Source organism: Loxodonta africana, chromosome 14 (genome assembly GCF_030014295.1).
Source record: "Loxodonta africana isolate mLoxAfr1 chromosome 14, mLoxAfr1.hap2, whole genome shotgun sequence".
NCBI lineage: Eukaryota > Metazoa > Chordata > Mammalia > Proboscidea > Elephantidae > Loxodonta > Loxodonta africana.
In genome coordinates, this window is record NC_087355.1 from 77,142,730 (window position 1) to 77,155,514 (window position 12,785).

At 50.0% G+C, this 12,785-nt stretch overlaps 1 protein-coding gene across 16 annotated transcripts in view; it reads left to right on the top strand.

Annotated features, from left to right (window-relative positions):
- MYC (MYC proto-oncogene, bHLH transcription factor) overlaps window positions 1-12,785 on the top strand; it is a 295,153-nt gene that overhangs the window by 164,549 nt on the left and 117,819 nt on the right. For 4 of the 16 annotated variants that reach the window (XM_064268071.1, XM_064268070.1, XM_064268074.1 and 1 more), the window contains exons 8-9: window positions 1,472-1,573; window positions 2,249-2,342. The exons of 10 other annotated variants lie outside the window; for them this stretch is intronic. The gene's annotated coding sequence lies outside the window, so the exon portion shown is untranslated. The remainder of the gene's footprint in view (window positions 1-1,471; window positions 1,574-2,248; window positions 2,343-12,785) is intronic. 2 more of the 16 variants (XM_064268073.1, XM_064268075.1) reach the window with 1 other exon arrangement.

Here is a 12,785-nt window from a genome sequence, read left to right on the forward strand (position 1 = left end):
TCTGTCCAATTAGTCAGCGTCCCATGGCAAATGGCATAGCAGAGCCTGGGTTTCCGACAGGCTCGGCCGCCCCTGCGGAGTGAGCGGTGCAGTGACTCTGAGGGTGACACTGGTGTTTGTCCCTCAGCCCATCCCCCGCAAGTGAGGTTGCGGACAAGGCAGCTTTCTAATAAGCAGGCTCAGCTTGCCCTGCAGAGATGAAAGACTGCAAGAGTGGGTAATTTTGGCTTTTCCTGATGAAAGCAGTTGACATTTGTCCGGACCTCATACCCACGGCAGCACTGCCTTTCATCTGTGCTATCAAAGCCTTGCCCTTCTCTAGCATGTATGGGGCAGGCAGCGCCACAGGCATCTGATTGGGCCAGTGGGAAAATATAAACGGCATGACTCTTGAAGGCTATGGATGGAGGGGTAGAAAGAGCAGAGGCAACTTACAACTTTCCTGGTGGAGGGAGGGGCTCCCCTTGATATCCCATTGTGTACCCCAACCCCAGGCGGTGCCGTGGAAAGAATTTGACCTTTGTGGTTGGGCAGAACTGGGTGAATTCGAAGGCGGGCCACTCCACTAACTCACTGAGTAGACATAGCGAGTCATTTAACCTCTCTGAGTCTCTGTCCTCATTTGTCAGTGGGAATAACACTACTGCCAACTATTGTTAAAACCTTCACAATGGGTCTTACACACCGAGTCCAGGAGGTCCTTAGAATGGTCACTGGCTTCTGTTCCTAGTTGCCGAACTTGACCCATTGTGCCATACTCACCAGAGGACTGGGATGCAGGGGCAGGGGTGCGGGGGGGAAGGTTGCAGGATGTGTCCACATTCTCCATACAGTTCCTGGCCCATAGTACTGGTTGCTGTTGAGTTGATTCTGACTCATGGCAACCCCATGTGTGTCAGTAGGATTGTGCTCCACAGGGAGATAGTTGAATCCCCATAGGGTTTTCAGTGGCTGGTTTTTTGGAAGTAAATCACCTTTCTTCCTAGGTGCCTCTGGGTGGACTTGAACCACCAATCTTTTCAATTAGCAGCCAACTCTTTAACCATTTGTACCCACCGAGGGACTCCTGGCTCAGATAGGTCCTTCATAAATGACTGGCAGGTGGCAGGATGAAGAAAGGAGTCTTTGCTTATACCACCCATGTGTGGCTCATCAACCTTTGTAGAGAGAGCAAGTGTGTGTGTGTGAATGAACCAAGAGTTAGGGTAGGTTACTAGAGTCTCTGAAACATGCTAGGTTGTACCACCTTCTCCATGTGCATCCGTCATGCAGAGACCCAGTGTTTCAGACCTGACTCCTTCATGGAATCCCTGCTGCGGTCCTGTCCAGCCACCCACAAGATAAGTTGAATCCCCAGTTGTAGCAACCTGTCCACGTGTCTGTCCAATGAGCCCTTGAATATCTTCACAAATGGGGCACTGACTACCATCAGAAGACGGTGTCGACAATTCGAATGTTCTTCCTTCTGCAGAATCAAAACCTGAGCTGTGGGCGCTTTTTCCCTGCCCTCTGGTTTCTGATCCTTGGGACCCTTCTGAAGAAATGATCCCCTCCTGCAAATGACCTCTTTCAGGTTGGTGAAGGCAGATGCCACGTCCTTTGAGTCTTCTTTCCCATTGGCTTTAATCACTTAACTAGCTGAATGGCGTTGGCCATGTATCATAACCACCCTGAACCCTGTTTCCCCAGCTCGTGAGCACCGTTTTAAGGATTGTACCTTACACCGGTTGCCACTGAGTCAGTTCTGACTCATGACAGCGCCGTGTATGTCAGAGCAGAGCTGCGTACCGTAGGGTTTTCCATGGACTTCTGGGAAGTGGATCACCAGGAGTTCTTCTAAGGCCCCTCTGAGTGGACCGGATTCTCCAGCCTTTCATTTAGCAGCTCAGTGTCTTAACCCGTTGCACCACCCAGGGACTTCATTATAGGGATTAAGTTGAATAAAATACTATAGGGCCTGCAGCCTGGCTCACACTGGGGTGCCCATGGGCCGTGCCTTCCTCATGATGTGACCACTGTGGGGCCCCAGGGGCTGCAACAGCCCCCCCTTCTGCTAAGCTTGTGGAGCATGAAGGGGCTGCCTCTCATCTGGCTATAGAAGCCACTCTCCACTAAGCGAAGCCTCAGGTGGCTTTTGTCTGTCTCCTTTTTAAAGCCACCTCCCACTGCTTTGGGGCACTTCCTGGCTGCCTTCAGGGGAAGCCCATTCTAGCACAGCATCTTTTTTTTTTTTTTTTTTTATAAGTAGGCTGAGGAGCCAAAGGATCCCTCCATTCCTCTTTCATGATGAATTATTTCAAGAAACTGGGAGGTGGCCCTTTTACCACATGGAAGAGATTCAGGTAACAAAACGGTTTCCTCTTCTTAATCCCGCTCCTCTGGAAAGTTGTTTATTTAGCAGCACTGTATCAGCTTATCTGGGCTTCAGGGGGGATTTCAGAGCAGGAGCACTTCTCCCCCTTTGGTAAATTGTGCATATTGTTTTCACACTTGTCCTCCAGGCTGAGGAGTGTCCTAAACTGAGGTCCTGCCCCCTCCCCTGGGCAGGCATCACCCAGACTCACTCACAGACTGTGGCACGGGGCAGGGGAGAGGGCTTTGGACTGCGAGCCCGGAGATGGGCCACCTCATCCCTGCTCCGCCTAGGAGAGCTGACTGGTTCCTGCTCAGGCAGGTGCTGTGCTAGAACGGGCACCCCCTGAAGGCAGTCAGGAGGTGCGTCAGAGTGGTGGGAGGTGTCTCTGGGCTGCACCTCTTAGAAGTGTGGCTTGACCTTTCCAGGCTTAACAGTGTGGGCGTCCTGGGGACTCAGGGAAGATCAGACAGTGGGAGGAAGGGCCACAGCTGTGGGGCCGCCATCCCGTGTCCTCCTGCTGCGCCTGTCTGCCAACAGCCTGGCCTCTCCCTGAGCCCCCCCCCCCGCTTGCCAGGAGGCTGCAGCAGGCAGGTACATCTCCACCCACTTGCTGAGCATGTTCGAGCACCTGTTGTGGTTAGTTGCAGTGGAGTCGGCTCTGCCTGTGGTCACCTTACGTGTAACAGAACAAAATGTTGCCTGGTCCTGTTGTGGCTATTGGGTCAATCCATCTCATGGAGAGTTTCCCTTGTTTTTGGTGACCCTCCACTTTACCAAATATGATGTCCATTTCTAGTGATCGGTCATTCCTGATGACATTTCCAAAGTAAGCAAGCCCAAGTCTCGCCTTCCTTGCTTCTGAGGAACATTCTGGTTTTATTTCCTCTACGACCATTCTTTGGGCGGTCCACTGTATATTCGGTATCCTTCAGCAGCCCCACGGTTGGAATGCATCAGTTCTTCAGTCTTCCATTTTCATCATCCAGCTTTCACGTGCAGACTGGGTTAAATTCAGACCCTTAGCCTGACACCTCTAGCCTTCAACGCTTCTCCCAGCTCACCTTTGCCGTCCTCGAACTAGCAGCTTAACCTTCATCCCTATCTGTGTCCCAACAGATACAAGACGGCCCGGGCACATAAAAGGCTTCATAACATGCACCTCTGCACTGATAAACTCACTGCTAACTTCCCGCCTGCCCCCATCTCATGATAATCACTTACTGCCGGCCAGATGCTGTAAACATCTGTCCATCCAGTGCCAAGAATCACAGAACTCTTAACTAATCTCCACCTAGCTCACTCATTGGATTAACTGGTGCTGCCCATTCCCTTTGTAAAGCAACTAACTGAAGCCCAAGCCTCACCACCAAAGGCTCAGCACTGGTGGACCACTCAGAAGTCCAGTTATCTGGGTTCAAAACTTTGTTCTGTCCCTTACTAGCTGTGTGACCTTGGCAAGTTAATTAACCTCTGTGCCTGTGTGCTTCATTTGTAAAACCAGACTAATAGTAGTACATACCTTTTAGGGTGATTATGAAAAATAGATGCATCAATGCAGGTGAAGGCCTACAGCAGTGTTTCCTGGCACCTGGGTAACACTCGCTAAGTGCTAGCTGTTGATATTGGTGACCCCGGAAGGCGTGCTAGGCATGCTAACTCCAGTCGATTTGTATGCTTGCCAAAAGTTAGTTGTGTTGATAATTAAATCTCACATAATCTGATCAACACTGAGTGAAAAAAGAGAGATGTTCCATGAAGACTAAGTTTAATATTTTGGAAAGAATGGATAATGTTTATTTGTTGAGAAGTTGTCACTGAGTTAACCAAACCAGTTCCTGTCAAGTTGACCCCAACTCATGCTGACTTCGTATGTGTCAGAGTAGAACTGTGTTCCATAGCATTTTCAATGGCAGATTTTTTTGAAATTAGATGACCAAGCCTTTCTTCCAAGGTGCCTCTGGGTGGACTTGAACTACCCAGCCTTTGGGTTAGCAGCCAGTCCCGTTAACCAGTTGTACTGCCCTGGGAGTCCATCACTGAATAACTTAGGAGCAAGACAGCTTTAAAAAAACAGGGAAAAAGTGTAAAACTCTGCAAGTAGTCTATTCCTTGTGCTTTGTAGGAGACTAACTTTTGCACAACTGGAAAGAAATTAAACTTGGAAATTGTGAATGTTGAGTGATGAGTGTGGATTTTGCAAGAAAGGTAATTTACATCCCCCATCAGTGGACCAAAAAAACATCTTTGGTCCTATCTTTCAGTTGGCTAATAGACTGCGACTAATAAAATACGTAAGTGCACGTCCTTTTTATGATTGTCCACCTTTTCAGTTAAGTGACAGTGCTGGGGTGGGTGAGTGACTGGGCTTGCTCTTCCTGAGGCAGACCAGTTGCCAGAAATCGCAGCTCTTGGCCACCTTGCAGTTTTCCTGCAGGGGTTTCTGACAGTTTCCAGCACGAAGGTGCTGTGAGAGGGTGGCCTGAGTCACACACATTTACTGAGCACCTACTGTGTGCACGCACTGACCAGGTGCTTAGGATATAGCAAGTGTTGACCAACCTGAAAAAACAACTTGTTGGCGTTGAGTCGATTCTGATTCATAGTGACCCTATAGGACAGAGTAGAACTGCCCTGTAGGGTTTCGAAGGAGCAGTTGGTGAATCTGAACTGCCGACCTTTTGGTTAGCCACTGCAGCTCTTAACCACTGCACCACCAGGGCTCCAGTGTTAAGCAGAGTAGACTGAAACCCCACCCTTATGAGACCCATATCCTGTTGTTGTTAGTTGCTGTCAACCCCATGTGTGCAGAGTAGAAGTGCCCTATAGGGTTAAGACTGTTCAGAAACAGATCACCAGGCCTGTGTTCTGAGGTGCCCTGGGTGAGTTTGAACCACCAACCTTTCGGCTAGTAGTTGAGCGCTTAACACTTTGCATCACCCAGGGGCTGCTGCTTATATCCGAGAGGGGAGATATTGCTGTCTAGTCAGCTCTGACTCATGGCAACCCCACAGACAACAGGATAAAACATTGCCCGGTCCTGCGTCATCTTCAAGATCGTTGGTATGCTCAAGCAGCCACTGTGAATTTTGCGTGCCTTCCAACCAAGGGGACTCATCTTGCAGCACTGTGTCGGACAGTATTCTGTTGTGATCTGTAGAGTTCTCATTGGCTGATTTTTGGAAGTAAATCACCAGGCCTTTCTTCCTAGTAAAGTCTGGAAGCTCTGCTGAAACCTCTCCACCGCGGGTGACCCTGCTGGTATTTAAAATACCGGTAGCATAGCTTCCAGCATCACAGCAACACGCAAGGCACCACGGTAGGACAGACTGACAGATGAGTGGTGGTAAAGCAAATTGTAAAGGGAGCAAAGATGAGTATGTCTGATGGTGATCGCTCTTTTGGGAGAGATACAGCAGGGAGGGACCTGGACACTTTGGGTGGAGCCTGGAGGCTTGCTGGGCTCTGGCGAATCAGACCAGTGAACCTGGGCGAAGAAAACAAATGATGGTGGCCTTCTAGGCAAATTCAAAGAAAACGATTTGAAATAAAAAACGATTTGAAATAAATCAGAGATACCTTGGGAACGCTAACAAAGCTCTGAAGGGTCTTTTGCCAAATGACCCTTTTATGATGAGAAGTGAAGGATGAGAAGCTTATATTTTGTGAGAAAACGGATACTAAGAAAAACCTTGGCGTTAGATCCATTTTTTTTTGTTTCACCGAACAATTAGAGTCTCATTTCAGGTGACAGCTTCAAATTTAAGTGTAAGACAGAAAACCTTTCTTTCCATAATTCTTTGTTTCTTTTTTTAAGATAAAGGGCCCCCCCCTCAGCAGGGCTAGGACAGTGACATGAGGGGTAGAACGGGGAATCGGCAGGTGGTGGCAGTTTGTGTCTTCAAGATAAAGTCCTGAGCCCACACTCTTTTCCTGCTCCCAAACACACTTGGAATGTCTGGGCTGGATTTTAGGTGGATTCACTCTGAGTGGCTGTTTTTCTGGAGTAACCAGGTCCTCCTCAACTCCAGGTTTCTGTGCCTACCATGCAGTTTCACAACCCCAGGGTTTTGCTAAGGAGCCCTGGTATGGCGCAGTGGTTAAGTGCTTGGCCACTAATGGAAAGTTTGGCGGTTCGAACCCACGAGCTGCTCCAAAGGAGAAAGATGTGGCAGTCTGCTTTCATGAAGATTACAGCCTTGGAAACCCTATGGGGCAGTTCTACTCTGTCCTGTAGGATCATGATGGGTCGGAACTGACTCGACGACAGACGGTTACGGGTTAGGTTTTTTGCTCCTGCCATTCTCCCTGCCTAGATTTCTCTTCCATGCCATCTCTGCAGCTTCCTGAGCCACCCCTTACTTGGGTGGCTGCATGCATCAGGGATTTCCCCATGGAATCTATCCTTGTCCCTGGCTCAGTGCTGCCCCATACAGTGGGAGGAAGGGCGGGGCAGTAGGTTTAGCAGAGATCCTGGCATGCTGGGACAGGGCCTCCTTGCCTCCCGATTTAGGATACAGGTCCGCCTTTCCTCTGCCTGGACTTCTAGACCAACCTGGAGAAAACAGGATGGGTGGGAATTCCCAGCATGAATGGGGAAGGAGGTTTGGGAGTTCTGGCAGCACTGTTAGCTGTTACCGGAGGCAATAGGCACTGGGATCCCTGCGCGTTAGCTGCTTTCAGAGGGTCCAGGAGCTGGATCTGGGGAAACAATAGAGGTCATCCCGCCACCCCGCAGTTTACCGTAACGGTCACTGCCCTGACAAAGAACATTTCCTTGCCTTATCTCATTTACTCTGACTGGACCCCTGGTGGCGCAGTGGCTGAGAACTCGGCTGCTAACCAAAAGGTTACCAGTGCAAATCCACCAGTTGCTCCCTGGAAACTCTATGGGGCAGTTCTACTCTGCCCTGTAGGGTCCTGTAGGGTCGCTATCAGTCAGAATTGATTCAACTTTGTACGGGTTTGTACGGGTTAGGCCCCTGAGGAGGCTAGGACAAGTGATGGGAATCACTCAAGGTCACAGGCAAATGAGGGGTAGAGCTGGGAATCAGAAGCAAGTGGGGGCAATCACTTTTATAGTTGTAACAATAATAGCTACACGGTGCTGGGGGCTTTAAAGTACCATCCCATTTAATCCTTGTCAATAACCCTGTGAGACAGCTGGGACCTATAAGCATGTTTTACAGTGGAGGAAGCTGAGGCAGAGTGGGTTAATGTCACATAATCAGGCCAGGAGGTGATGTCCCTGAGCTGAGCTCCAAACATTTGAGTCCTTAACTTCTCCCTCCCTTAATGTAAAGTGTTCAGAATGGAGCTTGACCCCCAACATGCGTAGATGAAGATGAGGACATTGGTTCGTGTTTTGATTGCAGCAAGTTTTCCTAGCCTACGTGTGTGCCTCTCACTGCCCTTGTTTGGAGATCCCCTTTCTGTGTGGAGGGAGAGCCTCCCCGGGTGGTGTAAACAGTAACATGCTCAGTTGCTAACCAAAAGGTTGGTAGTTTGAGTCCACTCAGAGGTACCTTGGAAGAAAGGCCTGGCAAACTACGTCCCCAAAATTAGCTGTTGAAACCCTATGGAACACAGTTCTGCTCTGACACACGAGGTCACCATAAGTTGGAGTGTCAGAATTGACTCTTTGGCAAATATTTCCTCCCTCTGATATCCAGTCTCTTATTGGAATAGATGTGTGGTGTGCTCTGTGAAGGAAGATGTCTCACGCGCCAAGTACCCCATCTTAGTAACGGTTCCCAGGACAGTGAGAGCAGGAGGGTCCTGCATCTTCGGTAAAAGGACTATTTTGTCTTATTTCCTGGGAGCTGGGAAGGGGAGGCTAAACATAGGAGACTCGCCTACTAGCCTAAGATACTACTGAGAAGGAGGGAGGCCCCTGTGCTGGAAAACGAAAGTGGAGAAGGTGAGGGCTGAGTCCTGGTCACTGTCAGTGCCCCTCATACAAGGTGCCTCCCTGCGTTTTATAACTAGCTGTCACTGCAGTATTTCCCTGCATCAGGCTTCGCAAGTACAGACTGAACATTAAACAAACAGTGACTGCTTTATAAATATTTAACTCCCACTGTTTAGGAATTGCTCGAGGCAGGAGACGAAATAAAGAGTTCCTGGCTGTCTGCTGCGTGGCCCCTCTGGCGTGGCGTTGGTTTGGGAGGGTCAGATTTGGTGGGTGGGTAGACAATGACTATTTTGAAAGGCTTTGTGCACTTGACTACTAAACTAAAGTTTGGAGATTGGAACCCAACCAGTGGCGCTGCGGAATAAAGGTCCGGTGATCTGCTTCCCTAAAGATGACAGCCAAGTAACCCTTTGGGGCTGCTCTGCTCTGTAACACGTGGGGTAGCCATGAACGGGAGCTGACTTGACGGCAATGAGTTTGTCTGTTTGTTTGTTTGGCTTCAGCTGGTGGTGTCTTCCCCTTTTGGCAGGAGTGTGCTGGGGGCACGTGTCTGTATGTTCATGGAGTTGTTCAGAGCTAGCACACGGTCTCCTAGAGGCCGCTGACTTGCGTTTCTGTGCAGTGACCAGGCCCCGTGGTTGGTGGTGCTAGGTCACTCTTTCCCATGGCAGTGAAACGCTTCCTTTACTAATGTGTCAGTTTTATTGAGATATAACTCATATTCCTTAGGATCCATCCATTTAAAATGTGCAATTCAGTGTTTTTAGTATGTTCTAAAAAAACACTTAAGGTTGTACAACCTTCACCAGTATCTAACTCCGGAACATGTCACTCCAAAAAGAAACCCCGTGTCCTTTAGCGGCCATTCCCCATTTCCTCCAAACGCTCTAGCCCCTGGAAGCCACGAGAATACTTTCTGTTCTCTAGGGATTTGCCTGTTTTGAACTTTCATATGAATGGTATCATGTCGTATGTGGTGTCAGAACTTCATTCTTTTATGGCTGAATAAGATGCCATTGTATGGATAGACCACGTTTTGTTTACCCAGTTGTCAGTTGACGGGTATTTGGGGACAGCAAAACTCTTCAGTTAAGTCAAGATGTGGCTGATGTCGTATCCTGTGATTAAGGCAAAACTCAGCTCGACAAAGGTGAGTCCCAGCCATCCTGGAAGGTCTGGAAGGCTGTCGTTAAGCTCGTGCTAGATGTTCAGATGTGCCAGCCAGGCACCATGGTAGGGCCCATCTGTTAATTCTTTGAAAATAGCTGATCATATAATCTTGGGAAGAGATGTACACATTTCCTGTAGGCCTCTCTGTGTGTGGCGGACTATTTCGGGTAGGAGAATAGGTTTGTGTCCCTGGCCGGTTCACTTTGTTTCTGACGTTAACTTTCTCTAAGACGGGGACGGAGGGGAGATGTGACTTTCCACATCACATAAGTCCTGGGCCTGTCTGGCTTGTCTCTCCCCGGGGCTGTGCTTTGCCCGTCCTGGGGTGTCCCTCAGACTCCAGCTGTTTCCGGCACCCATTTGAGAGACTGATTCAGCTCAGGCAAGGGGCTGCAGGAAATGTTAAAAAATGAGGGCTTTAGTCACTCCTGGTCACTCATAGTCATTTAATTATGACTAATTGTAGTGCATGCTGTTGGTGTCCTGCCCCAGGCCCCCTTTACCAGACCAGCTCACTCATCTCCCAGCTGCTAAGCTCGTAGCTCCCCCCTTCTCTGAAGATTTGTCTCATCCAGGAAGTTGCTCACCGCCCCCCCCCCCATAGCCCTGCTGACTCAGGGGGACCCAAAGCCAGCCCCCCGCTTCAAGGGGCAGCATATGTACTCTGTGGGGCCCCCGTGGGGTCAGGCTGAGACCAGGCTCCAGCTGAGGCCATGTCCCTGCCCGGCCCTGCCTCCCTCCCCCCCGCCCCCCTCCCCGCCACCACATGCCCCATTAACTCACTCCCACAAGAATCCCCGTCTCAGGGTCTGTTTCTTGGGTGTCCACCCTAAGACACTACCTGGTAACAAACTCCCTTTCCTGGGTCTCCTCTGATGCCATTCATGCTGTGAAGAGTCTCTGTCTGCTGTCTGTCCGTCCACTTTTGGATCCGGAGAAAGAGCAGAGGCTTCCTGGTTGTGTCACTGAGCGTTGTGTTTTGTTGGTTTTGGTTTCAGAGTCCTTTCAGGCTAATCAGACTCTTGGAAAGGTCTGCGTTGAATCACAGTCCTGGCACTGCTCTCCTTCCTTCCCCCCTCTGTTTTCTTCTTTTCCCGTCCTCCCCCGCTGCATTCCCCTTGAGCATCCTTCGCTGTCTTGACAATGACCTCGGCAGGAAGAAGGGATGTGGGGGGCAGCATGGGAAACTCACCAGCCTTGGTACCAGACAGCCCCGGGTTCGAGTCCAGACCCTGCCACTCAGGAGCAAGCTGCTCAGGAGTAATGACTTCTACAAGCCTTGGACTTCTTATGTGAACCCTGGACTAGGAACCCCTACCTCCCGGCACTGGTGTGCAGAGGGGGAATAGCTTGGGTGGGTGACACTCACAGTGACTGGCACAGAGTCGTTACCCCATCCTCATAGCCAAGAAAACATCCAGAAGTACTCCTGGATACCCTCCTGCCCTCTGCGCTGCAGCCTCTTCATCCAGCTGTCATCCGGTCAGGCGCTTTTCCATCTCACAGTGTTTGCTCACCTTATACTTTCTTCCTGGGTTGCTCCTCCTTTTGTCTCTGACCTGTGAGAAACCTCACTGAAGGCAAAGGTTAAGTCCCATCTCTTCCATGAAGCCCTCTTGGGTGCCTGTCAGGCGAGATTCATACTTCCCCCGCCTAGCACAACTTACTGGATGGTGTTGGGTCTGTGGGGCCTTCTCCTTTACGAGATTGCTGACTCCTTTAAAGTGGGGCGTGTGGAACGTATGATGAAATAGGAGGATGTATTCAGATGTCAGGCAGATCTGCCCTGGGATTCTGGCCCGCCCCTCACTAGCTGGGTGACAGTGGACAAATGGTGTAGCCTCCAGACTTGATCAGTAAGTTCTGCTGGCCCTGGGTTCCCATAGAACCTGTGCATATTGTAGGTGCTGTCAGCAGGACCTGATGCTGCCTGCATCCCCTAAATTAGCTGGCAGGTTGACGAACAAGCAAATATTGAAAAGGGACACAGAATGAAATCAATGCAGAAATATATAGGCTAACACCATGTTAAGGGTTAAACGGGAGTCTCTGAGTGGTGCAAATGGTTAATTCACTTGGCTGCTAACTGAGAGTTTGATGGTTTGAGACCACTCAGGTGCCTCAGAAGAAAAGCCTGGCAATCTACTTCCCAGAAAATCAGCCATTGAGAACCCTGTGGAACACAGTTCTATTCCGACACACACGAGGTTGCCATGAGTTGGAATTGACTTGGCAGCAACTGTTTTTTTTTAAGGGTGAAAAACTTTCAAAAAATTGTGTATGTGCTCAGTGGGAGAGATGGGCTATCAGCACGTCTGGCCACTTGAAAGGAGGTGCAGGGTCATTTCCTGTTATCTGTATGTGCAACTTGCCATCTGCAACTGCCAGGGCTCAGGCCCAGAGAGCCAAGTTAAAGGGAGACAGAAAGGATCATCACGTGAAAATTGGTACCTGGATGTGATTCCTAGGAGCTTTGCTGCCACCACAGTCGTGGTGACTGTTCATGGCTGTCACCCTACCCCTGCCCCCAAAGAGGCGGGAAGTGTGGCTGGTCATTTCTGACCTTTCTTTCTCTCCCTGGCCCTGCTTCTGTCTCTGGCCCTCCCTCTCCTTCCTTTAAGGGTCAGAATACTGCTCACAGCCCGCCTGCTGCGGTGGCTGCGGAGAGGGACAGAGAATAAACTGGTGTCTGCGGCAGCCTTCCAAATACAGCAGGGCTTGGTTGACCTTTAAATAGAAGGGCTGTGGGCCACTGAGTTCCTGGAAGTTTGAAGAAAGTCGGCCTTTCAAGTGATGCGACTTCCAACCTCAGGACAGATCCCTGTGTTTGCGAAAGCCATAATTGACTGCCGCTTTGGCACTTCATTATATGTGGCTGTGCAGCCGCTGGGAGTCAACATGCCAGAGTTAGGAGGAGAAAATCCTCAAGTATTTTAATATACCCCTACTGGAAGCAAGATAAACATACGTATTGTACTTTGCGACAGGCAGGGATGGGAAAGGAAGAGGCCTGGAATTGCATGAAAGGTCTTTGTAAGCTGAACTCTGAGCTAGCTTTCTTTCTCTCTCTCTGTCCTGTCTTTCTCTCTCTCTTTCTTCCCTTTCCTTCCCTCCCTCCTTCCTTCTCTCCCTCCCTCCTCCCTCCCCCTCCCTCCTTGCTTGCTCCGTCCCTCCATCCCCACCTCCGCCCCTCCCTCCCTCCCTCCCTCCCTTCCTTCCTCCCTTCCTCTCTTCCTTCCTGGGTCCACTAGGCTATTTAGAAATTGCAGTCACCCCAGATGTGCACGCTGCCTAGCCTCCCCGTAAGTCATAAACTGCCCCCACCACCTTGCCTCACCTGATAAAAAT